The sequence below is a fragment of the Sapajus apella genome, unplaced genomic scaffold (assembly GCF_009761245.1).
Source record: "Sapajus apella isolate SASKATOON/1434 unplaced genomic scaffold, GSC_monkey_1.0 scaffold23, whole genome shotgun sequence".
NCBI classification, from domain to species: Eukaryota; Metazoa; Chordata; class Mammalia; order Primates; family Cebidae; genus Sapajus; species Sapajus apella.
In genome coordinates this window covers 32,854,773-32,873,238 of record NW_022436963.1, presented here as the reverse complement: position 1 = coordinate 32,873,238, position 18,466 = coordinate 32,854,773, and the positions used below count along the sequence as shown (strand labels likewise).

Sequence of the window (18,466 nt, the reverse complement as noted above, 5' to 3'; positions counted from 1 at the left end):
CGACCTGAGCGTCCGCTGAAGACCTGGATTCTATGCTTGGGAACTGCTATGGTCTGGATATCCTACCCTTCCAAATCTCCTGTCAAAAATGTGATCCTAATGTTGGAGCTGGGGCGTAATGGGAAGTGTTTGGGTCAGGGGGGTGGGAGGACCCCTCACGAATAGATTAATCCCTCCCTGTGAGAAAGGGGCAATAAGTGAGTTCTTGTTCTATTAACTCCTGTGAGAACCTAGTGTTAAAAAGAGCCTGGCACCTCCCCCACCTCGTTCTCTTGTTTCCTCTCTGACCATGTGATATCTGTACCTGCCAGCTCCTCTTTACCTTTCACCATGAGTGGAAGCACCCTGAGGCCCTCACCAGATACAGAAGCCGGTGCCATGCTTCTTGTACAGCCTGAAGAACTGTGAACCAAATACACCTCTCTGATTTCCTAATTACCCAGCCTCAGGCATTCTTTTATAGCACTAGGACAGGAATGATCTCGGCATTGCTCTCATTAGGTTTAAATGAGAAATCTTTTTCTCAACATGGCAGTTTTAACCCTTCAAGAAAAACTAGCAAAGCGCCTATCTAAATGCAAAGCCTTGTAGTAGTTCCTGGTGATATATGATGTAACTATTAACTCCAGGGATAAAATTGTGCTATCTGTACAAACCCTATACCATTTATATATAACATAAATGTCATCACATACTATAGCATATTTTTCCTCAGGTACATTATGTATTTATTGTGGCATTGTGACAGCCGGCAGAATGGTTCAGTCTGAAGATACGGGAATGATACTTCCCTCATGTTAATTTGGGGCATTAAGATGCATGATAGCTAAATCCTGGTATATCTGATTATTCTACTCTTTCTCCTACAATGAAAATTTTTAAAAGGATGATACAAAGTGATAAAGAAAGCACATTTCTTTTTTCTTGACTTCAAAATTAGCAAAATGTAAACTACTCTGGAAAAGGTGAGGAAATGCTTGCTATCAATGAAATAGGAGTGGTATGAACAACTGCAGTCCATTTTGTTTCTCTTCTGAAGTTTGAGGGGTTTATTCTTACTAACAAGATTGGACAAACTGTTTTCTTTGTTTCCATTAAAAATAAAAAGAGGCTGGGCATGATGGCTCATGCCTTTAATCCCAGCAGTTTATGAGGTCACGGCAGGCAGAACATGAGGTCAAGAGATGGAGACCATCTTGGCCAACATAGTGAAACCTCATCTCTACTAAAAATACACAAATTAGCTGGGTGTGGTGGCATGCACCTGTAGTCCCAGCTACTCTGGAGGCTGAGGCAGGACAATCGCTTGAACCTGGGAGGCGGAGGTTGCAGTTAAGTTGAGATCACGCCACTGGACTCCAGCCTGGTGACAGAGTGAGACTCCATCTCAAAAATAAATAAATAAACAATAAAAAAAATCTTTGGTAACACAAAGAAAAAATGTACAATCTGTAATTTATCCTAAATTACAAGTTCAAGTTGCAATTTTCAGGTCTGAATATGTTTTACAGTAAGGGCACAGAGCTAAAATCTCAATGGGCAATAATGCACCAGGCTGCAGTGGACACTTCTTCCATAACATTTGAAAGCAGCCATTATACTGGTGGTCTTCCACATACTCTAAGATGAATCAGAAATTGTCATTTGATGTTTGCTATAGCTTTAGATAGGGACACTAAATCTTTTAAATTCATGATTTGATGTTCAACATTCTCATTGATTATTTTAATCAATCACACACAGAAGTACTTCAGTCATCCATTACCTCCCAGGAGGCACAGCCTCAATTGCTATCTCTAATCATTTCAGAGCACCCTCTTCTGCTACTGTTCATTAATTAAACATAGCTCTGCTGATGCTTCTTTTGGCTGCTGCTCCCACAGAAGCTGCCAGATCTCTTGTCTTCATCTTATTCCCTTCATTTCAACTAAGTTCATTACCAATTATTTTTCTTTTTCAGAACTATCTTTCTCTCTTACAATATTCTTTGATGACTTGATAAGTATTTAGATTCAAATCCCACCTCCATTTATTCAAATTACTGCTCTCGAAGGCACTAACAATCTTTCTTTGTAATCTTTAGTCTCTAAAGATGTATAAGAGTCCCATATCAACTGTGGACATACAAAAGTAAATTCCCAGATTGAAGAGTAAAATTTCAATCCAGGGGTCAAGGTTGATACCAAAACTCAGTGTTAATCCAAAAAAAAAAAAATAGAAACTACAGTAGTAATACTGTAATACTGATTTATTTATGCATTTTCATATGCTGTTATGTATTTAATGAGGGAGTATTTATTAAGGAGCAATATTGTGTCAGGCACTATGCTGGATAGGTGGGTAGGGTAAAAATGGCATTTTTGGCAGGACATATTTTTCAAAAAAACACTCACATATTTTTCTCTTAATGTGACCTTGACAGTTTTTCTATAGAGAGATGAGACTCTGTGTTCTTTTCTCCTCAATCTTACAACTATGACAATGCCAATGCTGTTTGATTCCTACAACTAGGGCAAAAAGGCTACAGAATTTTTTGCTTGGTTCTTTTGGGACACTCATTTATACACTTGGTTCTTTGGGACACCCTATACTACTGGGTAAGTTGTACGACTGCCTTAAGGTAACCATGCTATAAGGAAACCCAAATAAACAGCTGACAGGAAATCAGGCCTCATATCTTTAACTAGTTCAATACCAACACCCATCACCAACTTGCCAGCCCCAGCCATGTAAGTGAGCCACCTGAAAAGTGGCTCCCCAGCTCCTCGTCAAGCTTCTCTAGCTAATGTTGCACAGAGAAGAGATAAGTTGTCACTATTGAGCCCTGCCCAAATTGCCAACTCAAAGATCATTGTTTTTTTCAGGCACCAGGTTTTGGAGTGGTCTGCTACTCAGTAATAGACAGCTGATGCAGTTGAAAATGTGCAGGACGTACAGTCTACAGTGGAAGACATCATGTTTTCATGTAGTTCATCATGTATGAATTAGTTGGAATAAATACCTCAGGAACCCAGACATTCAGCTGAAACAGGACCTTTGTGTGGATTAGCCCCTTCCTTACAAACTTTACAGCCATTTGCTGGAACACATGAGATAAAAATCTAGGATAACACATGAGATAAAATCTTAGGACCATGAGAAGCACCCTCTAGAGTTGTGTGCACAGTGCAATTATGATCAAAGATAAAAACTGGGCATTCAAAAAGCCACAAAAAGTCAGAAATATAGTCCAGAAAACCAAGTCCAGAACATCAGAAAATAACCTAATTCCCTTTGCCAGAACATGCTTCTTGAACCTTAACATCTTCAAGTCCTATTCATTCCAATGCTGGGTAGCTTTTTGTTTTACTTCCAGGTCTTGATTTTAATAATAATAATACTGCTACTACTATAACATTTATTAATCAGTTACAAATTCTGAAAAACTTTACTAGGTATTTATATGTATTTTCTCATTTAATCATCAAAGAACCCTATGGAATAGATGCTAATGTCCTCAACATTTTATGAAAAGGAAATTGGAGCATAGTGAAGTGAAATCACTTGCCCAAGGTCACACAACATGCAAAGAGTGGTGTGTGTTTGAACTCAGAGTCCCTCAGTCCACAGCCTGCATTCTTAACCGCTGTGCACACTGTCGTCTTTTGTGCTCTGGCAATGCCTAGCAGTGCCATTCTCAGTTTACTCATCCTAACTGTCAAACTGATGGCAAGTTCCTGAGGGCAAGAGTTAAGCCTTAGAGACTACTTTATTGGTACCCCCTAATAAAATGCATGGCAATGTGTTGTTGATGCTCAATAAATATTTGTTACATAAATGCATGAAGGAACAAAATGTATAAGTCATGTTTCCTCCATCTATCATGATACTCTTAAACCTGAGAATGTTGAAGTGGATATACAGAGATATATCTTTTGGCTCTGAAATTCTGTGATTCCCTGACTTGAACTACCTCTAAGTGAAGCAGGAACTGAGAATTTTCATTCAATGTTGCCTTGATCCCTAGACTAGAAAATAATAAAAGTTTTATAGGGTTGCACTGAGACTGGCTCTTCTTTTTTTAGCATTGGGGATTTCCTGTGCTACTTTAAATAGATCATACACTCTGGATTCTTGAGAGGAACCCAGTTAAAAGAGTCACACTTTTGTTCTTCGAGATGAATGGGAAAAAGGAACATCCTCAAGGCCCACAGGACTTGGCAGCTCTTAGGGCAGATGTGGGTCAGGGTTGGGCTGTCAATATCACTCTTTTGGGTTTCTTTGTTCCTCAGGGATAACCCATCTGGGTTGTTCTCATCATGTGAAGCACAAGGTAAGAGAAATGGGAAGCTGAAGCTCCTTCTGCAAGGTAGCAAAATGGACTCCACTTTCCATATCACAGTGCTCGGGATTTGATATATAAATGCTGTAGAATGCTAAGTTGGCTTTAGAAGGGCGATGATCTACCTCTGTTACCTTGTCCAATTTTACAAGTTTTTTAATTGTGGGAAGAAGAGGAAGGTATTAAGTTCATTGCCAAGCAAAATTACTCAGCACAACTGTCACTCTCTGAGCTCTCGCCAATGAGAGATGGCTCTCTATCCTAGATTCTATGCTCCAATTAGGTGTCATAGTCATCACTTTGTGATTGTTTTTGTTGTTGTTTTTGCTCAGAAATGCTCATATAGGCTCCCTTTGTAATCTATTGACTACTCTCCCATGTAATTTTCCTGGGTTGTTCTGTTTTCTTATTTCCTCAGCAATGACTTTAGAAAAGGAATTTGATATTTATAGGACACAGTTCATACTCTCCTTTCTTAGCTGTGTATTCTTGTCAAGTTGTCTGTAAAATGAGTCACCTTCTGAACCAGCTAACACAGTAAACTTAAAGTTACTATGTTTGGGGGAGAAGGAAACAACCTAAATGAGTAGAACCCATTATCAATTAAAGGGTTAATACCTGTCAAATTGACACTGTAGATATATAAACACTTTCACTGTCCCTAACCACAGGTATTATATTACATTTCTATTGAATCTACCTACGGGAGTCCTTACCTCTCTTCTCTTTGTGTGTCAAATATGAATTTATTTTATTGCTAACACTGTGGTCAACCCCTGGAATTTATACCTAGTTTATGACTCATTACTCTGGCATTTTTCTGAGGACCACTCCTAGACGTATCTTACTATACATTCTTACTGACCCTTTAAATATCGACCCTTTGTGTCTGTTATTGCAATAGTGATAGACATAAGCTATTTTACAGAGCCTGCCAAGATGACAAGCTCTCCCAGAGTTATGCATTCACTTTGCTCACATTAAAACTTTGGACGTCATCCAATTTCCTCCAAATGGATGTGAGAGAATACTGAACCACTGCTTACTGAGTTTCTTCCTTTTTTGTCCTTTCTTTGTTCTTTGACAACAGTGTTAATAACTACACTCTCCCTCCTCTGTTTCCATGGCTAGTAACCCCGAGGTCGCTTTTGACTCAGATTCTTTCTTTGAGATGCACATGAGTCACGCACTTAGCAATTCATGTATATACAGCTTGGCATGGAGATATATAGAAAATTGGAATGATGGTCACACATTCTCCCGGGTTTTGGTTTTCCTTGTTGCCTTCAGTCTCCATCGCTGTGTGGAAACATCGGGCCCACTGCTTATTTCTAACCTTTACTGGTTTGGTACATTCTGAATTGCTTGCAGTCATGTTATGAGTTGAGTGCACAGATCTTCTTTCATTTATACATATCACATAGAATTATAAAATTTTTGTATCACATGGATAGCCTCTTTACTCCTTGGCTTACATAAATATCCCTTCTATTCTTCCTTTCTTCCTCCCTCTTTCCATTTTTACCCTTCTCCCTCACTTCTTCCCTCCTTCCTTTGTTACTTCCATTTCCATTAGTCATTTATTGAGGACCTATTATGAGCCATGTATTATTATAGACACTGGAGAGAGCTTGCTGAAAAAGAGAGATGACATTCCTGGTGCATACATTTCAGGAAGGCAACAAAAGAAGTCCTAGGAAACATTTAACATGAATAAAACATAAACAGGATAGCTACATGTAGTGATAAATTCTCTAATAGCAAATATAAAGGGCAATGTAATAGTCACTTGGGACAGGTAAGATACTCCAGGGAGACTCCCGAGTTAAAACTATCATGATAAGAAATTAGTTAATCATTCAAGTCTTTAAAATAAAAACATTCCGAGCAAAGGGAACAGCTTATGCTATGATGTGGAAAAACTTGGCTTGACCAAAAAAGGCAGAACAAATTCATTAAGAATAGTAAAATCAAACTTGCAAGCAAGAACACAATCATCTTACCCATGTTAAACGTGGTTAATCAGGTTTTAAAAAATGCTTAATGGCATTCCAAAGAGGATACTGATCATCTGTTTTCTCCAGTCATTTGTTTCAAGAATACAGGATGGAACTCAACTTCACCTATTAAATATTGAACTAAACGTCTGTGACACTATAACCAGACGGCTAGTGTAGTATATCTGGCTTTATTATGTTATTCCAGCTCTCCCCTTCCAACTTTTTAAAATAAGAAAATAACTTTGAACAACTGTACAGAAGCATGAATGCCTGCTATAATACTAAAGTCCAAAAATTAGGAGGTAGAAGTACATACATGCACCTGAGTGCCAATAAGCAGGTGTAAGATTATGTAGAATCCTGCTATTCATAACAAAAAACTAAATATCATTCATAATAAACTGGATACATAGTATACTGTACATAAAATGAAATACATTGTGATATGTTCATAAAACAGAATGGGAAAGACCCAAGCATGAATGAATACCATAAATGCAGAGCTGAGTGAATGAAGACAGACATAAAATAATATATACTATTAAGATTCAATTTATTGAAACTTCAAAAAATAATAAAGCTCAGCATTTTTGGATGCATGCTAATGTAGTAAAACTATAAAGAGAGACACTCTTTTATGACCATAAAAGGAAGGGTAGTAGGTGGGGAGAAAGGTAGCTGGAATGGGCTAAGCTGTTTAGCAATTCTGAAGAGCAGTCATTTACTAGTTTTTTTTTTTTTTTTTTGGTTTTTTAATTTAGGTAGTATCACATGGCTGTTTTTATTTTGAGGGGGGGACAAATCACTGAGCTACATATTTTTATGGTGTACTCATCTATACATATATTAAATTTTACCATAAAAAATATGAACTAGCATAGTTTCTGGCCCACACTAAATGTTCCGTATATTAAAATGGAAGGCATTATCAGCTTAGAAAATACATTTATCCTCCTCATCTATGAAAGGAAAGGAAGGATTAAGTTAAATGGTTCCTAAGTGCTTTCCTTTTTTTCTTTCTTTTGAGATGAAGTCTTACTCTGTTGCCCAGACTGGAGTGCAGTGGCGCAATCTTGGCTCACTGCAACCTCTGCCTCTTGGGTTCAAGAAATTCTCCTGCCTCAGCCTCCTGCGTAGCTGGGATTGCAGGCATGAACAACCACACCCAGCTAATTTTTCTATTTTTAGTAGAGAAGAGGTTTCACCATGTTGGCCAGGCTAATCTCGACCTTCTAACCTCAAATGATCCACCTGCCTCGGCCTCACAAAGTGCTGTGATTACAGATGTAAGCCACTGAGCTTGGCCTCCTTTTTTCAAAGGAAAAAAAAAATAATTAAGAAATGGTTTATAGCTGCATTGTGATTCCTGGGAATTGGGGAAAGACAGGAAGAAACAATTTAACCTACTGCTTCTACTAGTCTACTCTGGACTCAGCTCTCTGCGTATAACATGAAATCCAGATTTATTTTCATCCGAACTAACATTTGGAAATACTAAGTATTAACGAATAAAAATATTTGTCAACCCCAGAGTAGTTTAAATCTTACTATATTATATGCTCCATCAGTGCTAAATGTCTACTTTGCATTTCATTACATGCATGGAATTAAATGATTGTAATAGTTTGACGTGTGTCTGTTTTTTTCCTACTACTTTAAGAAACCATTCCTGTCTGGTTACCACAGAGTCCTTGGAATCCGCATTGCAAGGCACATAGTAAACAGTCAAGAATATCTGTTGTTCTACTGATTGAAGTCATCCTGTCTTGTAACTCATACATGGCACATCTGTAAGTCAAGGTAAAACACGTTGTTGGAACAGATACACCCAAATTCTCAGTGATAAACAATAGTTGCATTATCAGGGATCTAGAGAGTCACAGGTGATGGAGGCCATGCAGTGACTGGTGATGGAAGCTTTGACAAAGCATCACTTTTCGCCAGGTTGAGGGCTTACTGGTATCCAATGGACAGACAGGGAAGAGAAAGAGACAGATGAGAGTACACTGCTCAGGTGACAGATGCACCAAAATCTCAGAAATCACCGCTAAAGAACTTTTCCATGTAACCAAAAACCACCTGTATTCCAAAAACCATTGAAATAAAAGAATGTAAAAATTATAAAAGTAAAAATAGAGAAAGAGAGACAGGCACATGAAAGATCACACAGAAGATCTTGTGGGCCAGGCCTGGAAATGCCATACCTCCCTTCTGCTCATATTTTACTGAAGCGAATCCAGTAAGTGGCATCTCTAGATGCAAAGTCATGTGGGAGATGCCGTCCCTGTCTCATCTCATCTGGGCCACTCCTCCTTGGCAGTAGGGTCTCCTGGAAGGCTTTTCTTCTATGCAAATATAGTGGACAGATGGCTCTCTATGCCACAAGACCATTCAGTTAATTTATCTCTGTAGTTTCATACATCACACCCACCCCCCTCAGCTACATTATAAGAAGCTGAAAGGAAAGAGATTAGATTCAAGTTTCAGTTTTAAAAGGATTTTACTTTATCTTCTCAAAGCCACCATTTTAGTGTGGCCAATGTAAATTATTGCTTTGTGTTTTAAGAAACTAGAGAACAAACTAACATTTAATTTATATTTTTGTTCAATTATGGTACTCTTAGAGACTTACCAAATCCCTTTATAAATATCACCTAGAAAGAGAGAGGGGGTGCTTGCTCAGAGTTTTCAAGACAATATCTCAAACCAGTCAGCATTCAAAACAGAACAGTTCTGCTGAAAGATTAATCTTCATTTTCATACTGTCCTTGGTAAAATTTGAAATTACAACCTCAATTGCTTGATTCATACCAACAAAGGGATATTTCCAAGGCCTTCTCTTTCACAACAAAATTTCAATATGTTAATGCAAATAATATCCTCCCTTTTGTAAATGCTTACTGCATTTCAGACTATTCCTGAACAGTATGTTTCTGTTCTTTCTTATTAATATTCAGCTGTTGGACATTTCCACCATTCAAGAACGGAGATTTTGAAATTTTTGCTTTCCTAAAAGACCATCCCAAGGTGCAAGAACTAGAAATTGTGGAAATTCTGGCTTCTGTGATTTCAGATTAGCGCTCACAGTATCTTTGGCATAAGCTACATAGAGAAGAAAATCATGGTACTGAGTGATTTAAACATGAAACACAGGTACAGGTGATGTGGTTCTAACCAAATCGCAGATGTACTGCAGATTAGACAGAATTAATGAATTTTATACTGCCATCTCTATAAATGAGCCAACAAATATGCAGCAAAATTCTGAACTGCAGCCTTGAAATAAAGAGCTTAATGTAATTCAGTGCTTACTGGTTGCCTAGAAACTAACTTGGAAGGGGGTTGGGGAGGGAGGACTAGAAACCATGAAGGGTTCATAGGTTTAATAAAGAAATTATTAGCTCTGAACTGCTTGGGGATGTGATATATATACTCCACAGTGCTCTTCCCTCCCAAAAGCCCCATAAGGTATCCGAGAGCAAGGTTGGGGTCATGCAGAAGAGGCTGCTATAGAATGACAGGGCAGTAGTGAAGGCTTTGGGCAAACCCCAGCATATACAAACCTCCACAGTTGCTGCAACCCGAGATCATCTAAACTTATTGACAACCTGCATCTATGGATAAAGCTTGCCTATTTCCTTTTCCTAAATTATTTTTCTAGAAACATATAGCTTAGCACTTGGTTATCAAAATGAATGAGACATTTTCCCAATTCATCATATCACTAAGGATATTTTAAAAGCTTATTGGGGCAGTTAGAGGATGGGAAAACAGAAGATAGTTTAATCAATTTTATATTAAGAAAAGTGGGCTAGGTGCAGTGGCTCATGCCTGTAATCCTAGCACTTTGGGAGGCCGAGGCGGGCAAATCACCTTGAGGTCAGGAGTTCGAGAGCAGCCTGTGACATGGTGAAGCCCCATCTCTACTAAATATATTTTAAAAATTAGCCAGGCATGGTGGCAGGCACCTGTAGTCCCAGCTACTCCAGAGGCTGAGGCAGGAGAATTGCTTGAACTGGGGAGGCAGAGGTTGTAGTGAGCTGAAATCGCCCCACTGCACTCTAGCCTGGGGAACAAGAACAAGATTCTGTCTCAAAAAAAAAAAAAAAAAAAAAAAGTGAATGTGAAGGAGAAATCAACCAGTTTTGATGTTTTAATTGCAAACGAAGTGATATGTGGGGCTCTCTGAGACCACTCATGTTACAGTCCCATCGTTAGTTCAACTTCTTTTCTTTTAATTGGAATATAGAAACTGAGGAGGAGGAGACGATGCCCAGGTGGCAATTCACAAGGTAGCATTTTAGCACTTCCTCTAAAACTGTTAAATAAATGGCCCTTTCAATGTTAGAACAGTGCTTACCCAGGAGGTACTGTGCTTTAGTGTCTCAGCTTCAAAGACTTGCTTAGGGAGGACATATTTTAACCTAATTATTTTTGACAGGAATTAGGTCAGATTAATTAGTTTAAAATTCAGCTGAACAACAACGTCTTTGCTAATTACTTCAGGGTGCATACATAATTCATTTACAATAGAAAAAAAAAAGAAAAGAAAATGCTAGGAAAGAATGCTACCTCACACTGATCCCTTTGATGGGCCATTCATAAAAAGAGGACTCTCTATGACCCAAAAGGAGTGAGGAGGAGCAGAGAGTTCATGGAGCATTTTATTAAGTATGAAGACAAATGTTTATTTATATAAATATGCATTTTATGTAGCTTTATGTTTTTAATAACTTACATTTAAAATAATTAAACAATTATTTATTAACAGTGTCTTACTCTGTCGCCCAGGCTGAAGAGCAGTGGTGTGATCTCAGCTCACCGTAACCTCTGACCCCGGAGTTCAAGTGATTCTCCTGTCTCAGCCTCCCAAGTAGCTAAGATGACAGGCATGCATTTTTAGTAGAGATGGGGTTTCACCTAATTTTTGTATTTTTAGTAGAGATGGGACTTTGTCATGTTGGTCAGGCTGGTCTTGAACTCTTGGTCTCAAGTGATCCACCTGCCTCAGCCTCCCAAAGTGCTGGAATAATAGGCATGAGCCAGGCCTAAAGATTTTTTTTAAATAGTTTAGAATGTTATTCAAGGTAAGATGGAGTAAGAGAGTGTGTGGTGAAAAGTGAATTTTATAGAGACGGTGGTCCTAGGTCAGCCCCTTACCTTTGGCAATGCACAGAACTTCTCTGAGGTGTAGAGATTTTCATTACTGCTGTAAAACTAATGATAGCACTTAGCATCTACTTCATGGCCTATTGTGAGAATTCCATGAGATGATGTATATAAGCCTCAGTACCTGTCATAGAATAAGTATTTAATGTTTGTTAGTTATTATCATTTCTATAGTAGTACAAGAAATTAAATAAATGTTTGCCCTACTGCCTTCATACTTCTAAGCCTGCCCCCAAATCACTTTAAAATGAATTATACTTTTTGGCTCAGACCGCATTAGAAAGGCCATTTTAAATTTAGACTCAATTTTCTACAGAGAAAAAAAAAACTGGACTAAAATATTTCAGTAGATTAAATATCCAGTAATAGTAAGCAAAAACCAAAGGTGTTCGGGAGGTCTTGGACAAATAGCAGAGTGTAAGTATGCATTACTTGTCCAGTGTCCTACTCAGGAATGAGAAAGCATCTTAACATCTTTTATTTATGAAGAGAAGCCCAAATAAAGATTGTGGAATCTCTTGATATTTAAATGCCTGCTCACAGATTTTTTTTTTTTTCTAAACCGCATGAGACAAACAAATTTATCTACACATTGGGTTCTTTTAGTCTAAAATTGTGGGCTAAGTTACGATTGGATTTAGGTACATATAATCAAGCATTCAGGTACACGTAAACTGAAGATGAATTTTGCTGGCAAACAAACTAGTTCCAGCCTCTGGCATTAGGACCACTTTGATTTTCTTTTCAAGCACTAGAGTATATTTACAGCTTAAAAATTAGATGGAATAGGAGCTATTAAAAACTGAAGACACTGAAGGAAATAACAATATTTTCCATATGTAAACCCAAGTTGAAAATACAACTGGCAAGTCTACTCTGTGCAAAGTATTTTGATGCTTAACACACATGTTACCATGATTGCCGCTACTTTAATTCCCACATCTCCTTGGCAAAATAATTGAATGGTGAAGAGAATAAATGTCTCTCACAGCATGTGAGGCAAAAACCAGGATGGTACAGATCACATTTGGCCAAAGAAATGCTTTCTTATTTCTCTCCTAGAACTGTGTGTCTAAACGCTATGATGGGCTGTCCAAAGTGTTTTATTAGGTGGTTCTTCCCCCTGGATACCTGATTTCTATTTAAGAGGCATGTCTCTTCCCTGGAAACAATTTTCCTTTTAAAGTTATAAAATACCCATTAAAATGAATAACTTAACGATTGCCATCAGAGAATAAATTCTAAACAAACATAGTCTGCAGTATTGTTAAGAGAAAAACGAAAGGCCTGTGGACTTACTTCGCATGGATAAAATTTCCAATTAGCCTTTGGCTACTTCGGGGAGAAAACTTTATGTTAATGGGGAAAAGGAAGCAGGTGTTAGGGTGGCTTGGGAAGGAGACTGCAACTATCCTGAATTGCTGAATTGCGGACTGCAGTAATCATTAGATTCAGGCTAATTCTGGTCTTTCTTTTTCTCTTTGATAAAAAAGCAACAAAAGTTCATGAGAATCAGATATGAGCCACATCACACAAACTTTTCTAGCCTCTATACTTATCAAATATCAACCAGCTGTAATTGATGTTGTCATTTCCATTGGCAGCAGCGGCACAACAGGTAGTGAAGATGGGTGCAGAGAGAAAGATGTGGCTGAAATATTTTGTCCAACACAGACTATCTGAGGTTTTTACCTTATGAAAATGTTTTCTGTATTAAACTTTACATACAGGAAGATTTTAGCAAATTCTCTCATACATTGTTACTATAAAACAATGAAAGACAGTATTGCGGTTACTTCTACGATTCTTATTAATATCAAATAAATTGTCTAAAGAACACTGTAGACTGTCAAATAAATACAGTCTACAGTAGTTCTAAATTCAAAGGCATTTTAATTCTAAATGGAGAACATAAACATGGGATATAAGCCAATGAGAACAGATAAAAATAATTTTATAAATAGAATGTCCTTGTAGCATTTGACTGCACTCTTGACCACTTTTATTATCATAAAATATGAACACTTACTCTTTCTTGAATGCCAACTCTAGATTTAACTGTGTTAGGTGCTTTATATATGAAATTTCATTGAATCACTGCAGTATAACTAAGCCTGGTGCTATCATAATCCTCATTGTAGAGCTAAAAAAATAACTGAGTTTACATGAACTTCAATAAGTTTGCCCAAGTCCCCCAGCAGTTGATGTTTAAGCACATGATAGTAGATGTCCGTATCTCTGGTAGATATGACTACTAGAGAGTTTGGCGTTTGTGAACCACTGGACCTCACGATATGCTTTCTAAACTTGTTTGAGCATACTTAAACTTGCTGTCCACTGTTTAGTCTTTGCAAGAAAAGATGGAGGTAGAGTGACGGAGGGTGGGAGGGCAAGAGTAGATCCCTTGGAAGTTTGGTCCCATGGATTGAGGTTGACTGCACAGCAGCCTAGACCACCACTAGGGGGCAGGCTGATGCTAATTCATATTTCCATCATTTTTGGCCTAATCATAATGCACAGAACCCAAAGCAGCACCTTACTTTGTTCCCCACTATCCAAAGAGGGCACAGTTCTTTCTCTTTCAAGATGACTAAATAAATGCGGGTTTAAAGGTAAGTAAGTATGTACTTATTAGAGCAGGGATGAAAGAGTGCAAATGTAAAATGTTGCAGCCACTTTGGAAAGAAGTTGGACCATTTCTTAGAAAGTTCAACCCAAACTTAACAAACTTAATCAGACATTCTCAACCCAGCAATCAGACTTCTAGATACCTATTCTAGAACAATGGAAACCTATGCTTATATAAAGATTTTCATGTAAATATTCATAGCAATATCATTCATGAATGATGGTAAAAAGGTAGAAGTTATCCAGATGTCCATCAGCTGATGAATGCATATACAAAATGTGCTCTATACACAAAATGGAATACAATGCAGCAATAAAAACGGAATAAAGCGCTGATGAATGTTACAACAGGAGTGAACCTCTCCAACCTTATACTAAGCAAAAGAACCCTCACACAAAAGAACCCACATGTTGTATGACTTCTGTAAAATGTCTAGAATAGGTAACTCTGTAGAGACATACACTGCATGTGTGTTTGCCTGTGGCAGAGTGTAAGAACAGGGATTAACAGTAAATGGGCATATGGAATATGGAGCAATAAAAAGGTTTTAATACTCTATTGTGGTTATGCATGTACACTCGGTAATTTTATTAAAACGATTGAACTGTATACTTTAAACAGATGAATTTTATAATATGTAGATTATACTTCAATGCAATAAAATAAATAAATGGAAAAAAAAACCAAAACTTTAAAATGAAATTAAGGATGGCGCACTTCAGGTGTGAGATAGGACATTCACTCAACTTGTTTCCCTCCTAAAATCATCTCACCCCTCAGTCCACATTCTGCTGCAGCAACTTCCTTCCCTCTAGGCCTAACTTCTTTTATAACATTTTGCCTCTGCTTCTTGTCTCTTTATCCTCATCTCATATTCAACCCTCAACCCACTGCAATCTGGCTTCAGCCCACATAATTCTACCAAAATTGTTCTTGCCAACTTTGTGATGACCTCCTTTTTGCTACATCCAGTGGGTGTTTTTAGCTTTTTTCTTTACTTTATCTGAACACTTCGACCCTGTTCACCACTTTGTACCCACAATATTCTCATAGAATCTGTAATGTTTTCTTTTCCTGAGTTTCCTTCAATACCTCTGGTTACTTCTTTACAGTCTTCTTTCTGGTTTCCTCTTTCTTTGTCCATCACTTATGTTCTGATACTACTCAGGATACTATGCAAGAATGGGGTCAGAATATCATCTTCATCAGGACCATTGGGTGGGGCTCTACTTTTCAACAAGGCAGATTTGGGAACTACTTTCTACACCTTTGCAATGAGACACTCTGGAGTTGGTACCCAGGATTTTAAATTTTATTAGGTATGCTGGGTAATTAATCTGACCCCAGAGTTTGAGAATCATTTCTTTATACATCATCCCTAAGTAATATTATCTATTCCCATGTTTAATTACCATCTGCTTGTTGATAATCTCAAAGTTTATATATCTAGCTCGGAATCTGTTCCTGAAAAGAACTTTGTTCATAATCCACAGGCACAAAGTTCTGCTAACCATCTCACTTGGAGTCTTACAAAAAGAAAACCTTACTATGACACCAAATGATCTCATTAGTTTTGCTTGCCAACTTCTTTTATGTTTCCTAGTTCTGTTGAGGAATCTGCCAGCAGTCACCAATCTCACAAATCTAGTTAGCTTCTTTAGCCCTTGATTCTGATCTTCCGTTATACCCAATCTGAAGCCCTGTCAATTTAATCTTCTAAAAATATGATGCTTCCAGCTACTTGTCTCTATCCCCATTTGACAGTATTCTAGTTGGGGCCAATAGCATCTCTTTTACCTGGAACCACCACAGCTTGCTCCAAATGAGTTTCTCAGCCTCTATCTTTGCTGCTCTCATTTGTCTATGATCTTTGATTCATACTGAAGTTATTTTTCTGAAATGTGAACCTAACCAGGCTGCTTTCTTATTTAAAACATTTCTAATTCCAGTCTTCTTAGGAGAAAGGTCAAATTCTTTAACTTGATAAAAAGGGACTCCCATGATGCAACAACCCCAGCTTACCAGCTTACCACTCCAGACTTATTATTCTCGATCCCTGTTTCACCTTTTCAAGAATTCTAACTTCTAGTTTCATTGAACTTCTCTCACTTCTTCAAAGAATGGCAAATCTTTTATTGCCTCTATACATTTGTAAATAATGTTCACTGAGATGAAGCATTCTATTCCATCTCTTTAGCTGATTTTTACTGATTTGTCAGGTATTACCTTCCATGTTACCTTCCCTGGAAACTCTCTGACACTATAAGTTCAAATAAGAAGATTCTGCAATATGCAATTATAATACACAATGTTCACCCCAGCATAGAACTATTACACTGCATGTTAAGTTTTGAGTTTTAATAGTTTACTGAACTCTTCTTCCATAGGGTTATTGGGGGTTGGAACCAAGTTACCAGAACATGGGTTTTGCCAGTATATATACCTATTGAATTATTCAACAGGGGAATGATTTATTTTTGTAGATCACAGTCTAAAAAAGTGTTACAGTCACATATGTTTAACTTCCACATAATTGAAATTATAATAAAGACTAGAAAATTATGTTCTAGGTTTTTGGATGACATGATGGATATCATTTTAACACTCTATTTGAATGTTTAAGATGGAATAAGTACAAATGTATCAACATTTGGGTGGAAAGTATTAGTGTTAGCATCCTCAGAACTAACTCAGTATAAACCACACTAAAGTATATTAAAAATATTTTCACATATTTGAATACAGAAAATTCTGCTATAAATTTTATTTTATTAGAACCACAAATTGAATAGCATTCTTATTTAATTAGACATGAAAAAGTCTTGTTCAAATTCTATTTTCCTGCTGATTTACCTTCTGAATGAATGACATTTAAAAAGTTAGAATGGAGATTTCCTTATTTAAAACACATTTGCCTCCTCAGAAGCCTGTTTTTGACTCTGTGTATTTTGAGGTAACCTCTTCATTTGTAGTTTCAAGGTGCTTTACTTATTTTTGCATGTGAACTTTTAAAATGGAACCAAATTCATTTGAGCCGTTGTATTGACTACAGAAAGCAGTTTCTTCTAGGAAATTTCATTAGAACTTTCATCTGGAATCTTGGTCTTAATACGCATAAAATTAAATATGCAAAACTTAGGAGCCTGTTCTCACCCCTCCTTCAGGGTCATTGTGATGGCAAGTTCAGCTCTGGACAGCTCCCTCATATATTGACCATTGTATTAATTTGTCTTCACACTGCTAATAAAGACATACTTGACATTAGGTACCTTATAAAGGAAAGAGGTTTAATGGACTCACAGTTTCACATTGTTTAGGAGGCCTCACAGTCGTGGTGAAATGCAGAGGAGAAATAAAGGCACATCTTACATGGCAGCAGGCAAGAGAGAGCTTGTGCAGGGGAACTCCCATTTACAAAACCATCAGATCTTGTGAGACCTATTCACTTGAAACAGTAGTGGGGAAACCACTCCCATGGTTCAAATATCTCCACCTGGTCCTGCCCTTGACATGTGGGAATTATTACAATTCAAGATGATATTGGGTGGGAAAACAGCCAAACCATATCAACCACATTGTAGGCATTCATTACGACCAGCATTAAATACATTTCAAGGTGTCGCTGCATGGCTACATCATGACAAATCGGAGCTGCACAACCTTAAAACACATTGATACACCAACTTGGATATAGAAATTGAAGATGTAGCTGCAAAAATGATTTTTGCCCTTCTATGATGGAGTCTGGAAGACTAGTTCCTCTGCTTACTAGTTGTGTGATCTTAAAGCAAGAAAGATAATCTCTGAGCTTCAACCCTCTCTTCCTTAAAATAATAATAATATTAATTGCATTAGTTCACTATCACTACCACAAATTAATATGTAACTACTTAACTCATGTTTCTTTGTGCCAGAAATTTGAGCTGGGCTCTATTGGGTGGTATGTTAATTTTGATGAAACTTCCTCAAGTGTCTAAAACCAGCCACAGGTCAGCAAGGTGGCTCTACTTTGGCAGGGTGATTGGGTGTTGGATCATGACTAGGCCACACTAGGTCATCCACTAAATTCACCTATGCTTATTTATGTGTAAGTCTACGTAGGTTGGTATTTGTATGACCAAGATTCTGTTGCACTATAGTGGCCAACATTCAGAACAACTGTCACCTACTCATATAATCCCCGATCATTCTAGCTGTAGTATCTCCAGGACACTCCCATTCCTTTTATATCCCATCACCCTGTTATATAATCTTCACAGCACCATTTCCCTTTTTGAATTATATGTTTATTTTTTGTTTCTTAATCCATAGTCTTTTCCCACTCCCACTTGTATATAAGCTTTTCAT

The 18,466-nt window shown here is 37.5% G+C and overlaps 1 long non-coding RNA gene across 1 annotated transcript in view; it reads left to right on the top strand.

Moving 5' to 3' along the window:
* Positions 1 to 8,061: 8,061 nt before the first annotated feature.
* LOC116559215 overlaps positions 8,062 to 18,466 on the top strand; it is a 158,367-nt gene continuing 147,962 nt past the window's right edge. The window contains exon 1 of the long non-coding RNA XR_004272381.1: positions 8,062 to 8,121. This is a non-coding gene — a long non-coding RNA (uncharacterized LOC116559215). The remainder of the gene's footprint in view (positions 8,122 to 18,466) is intronic.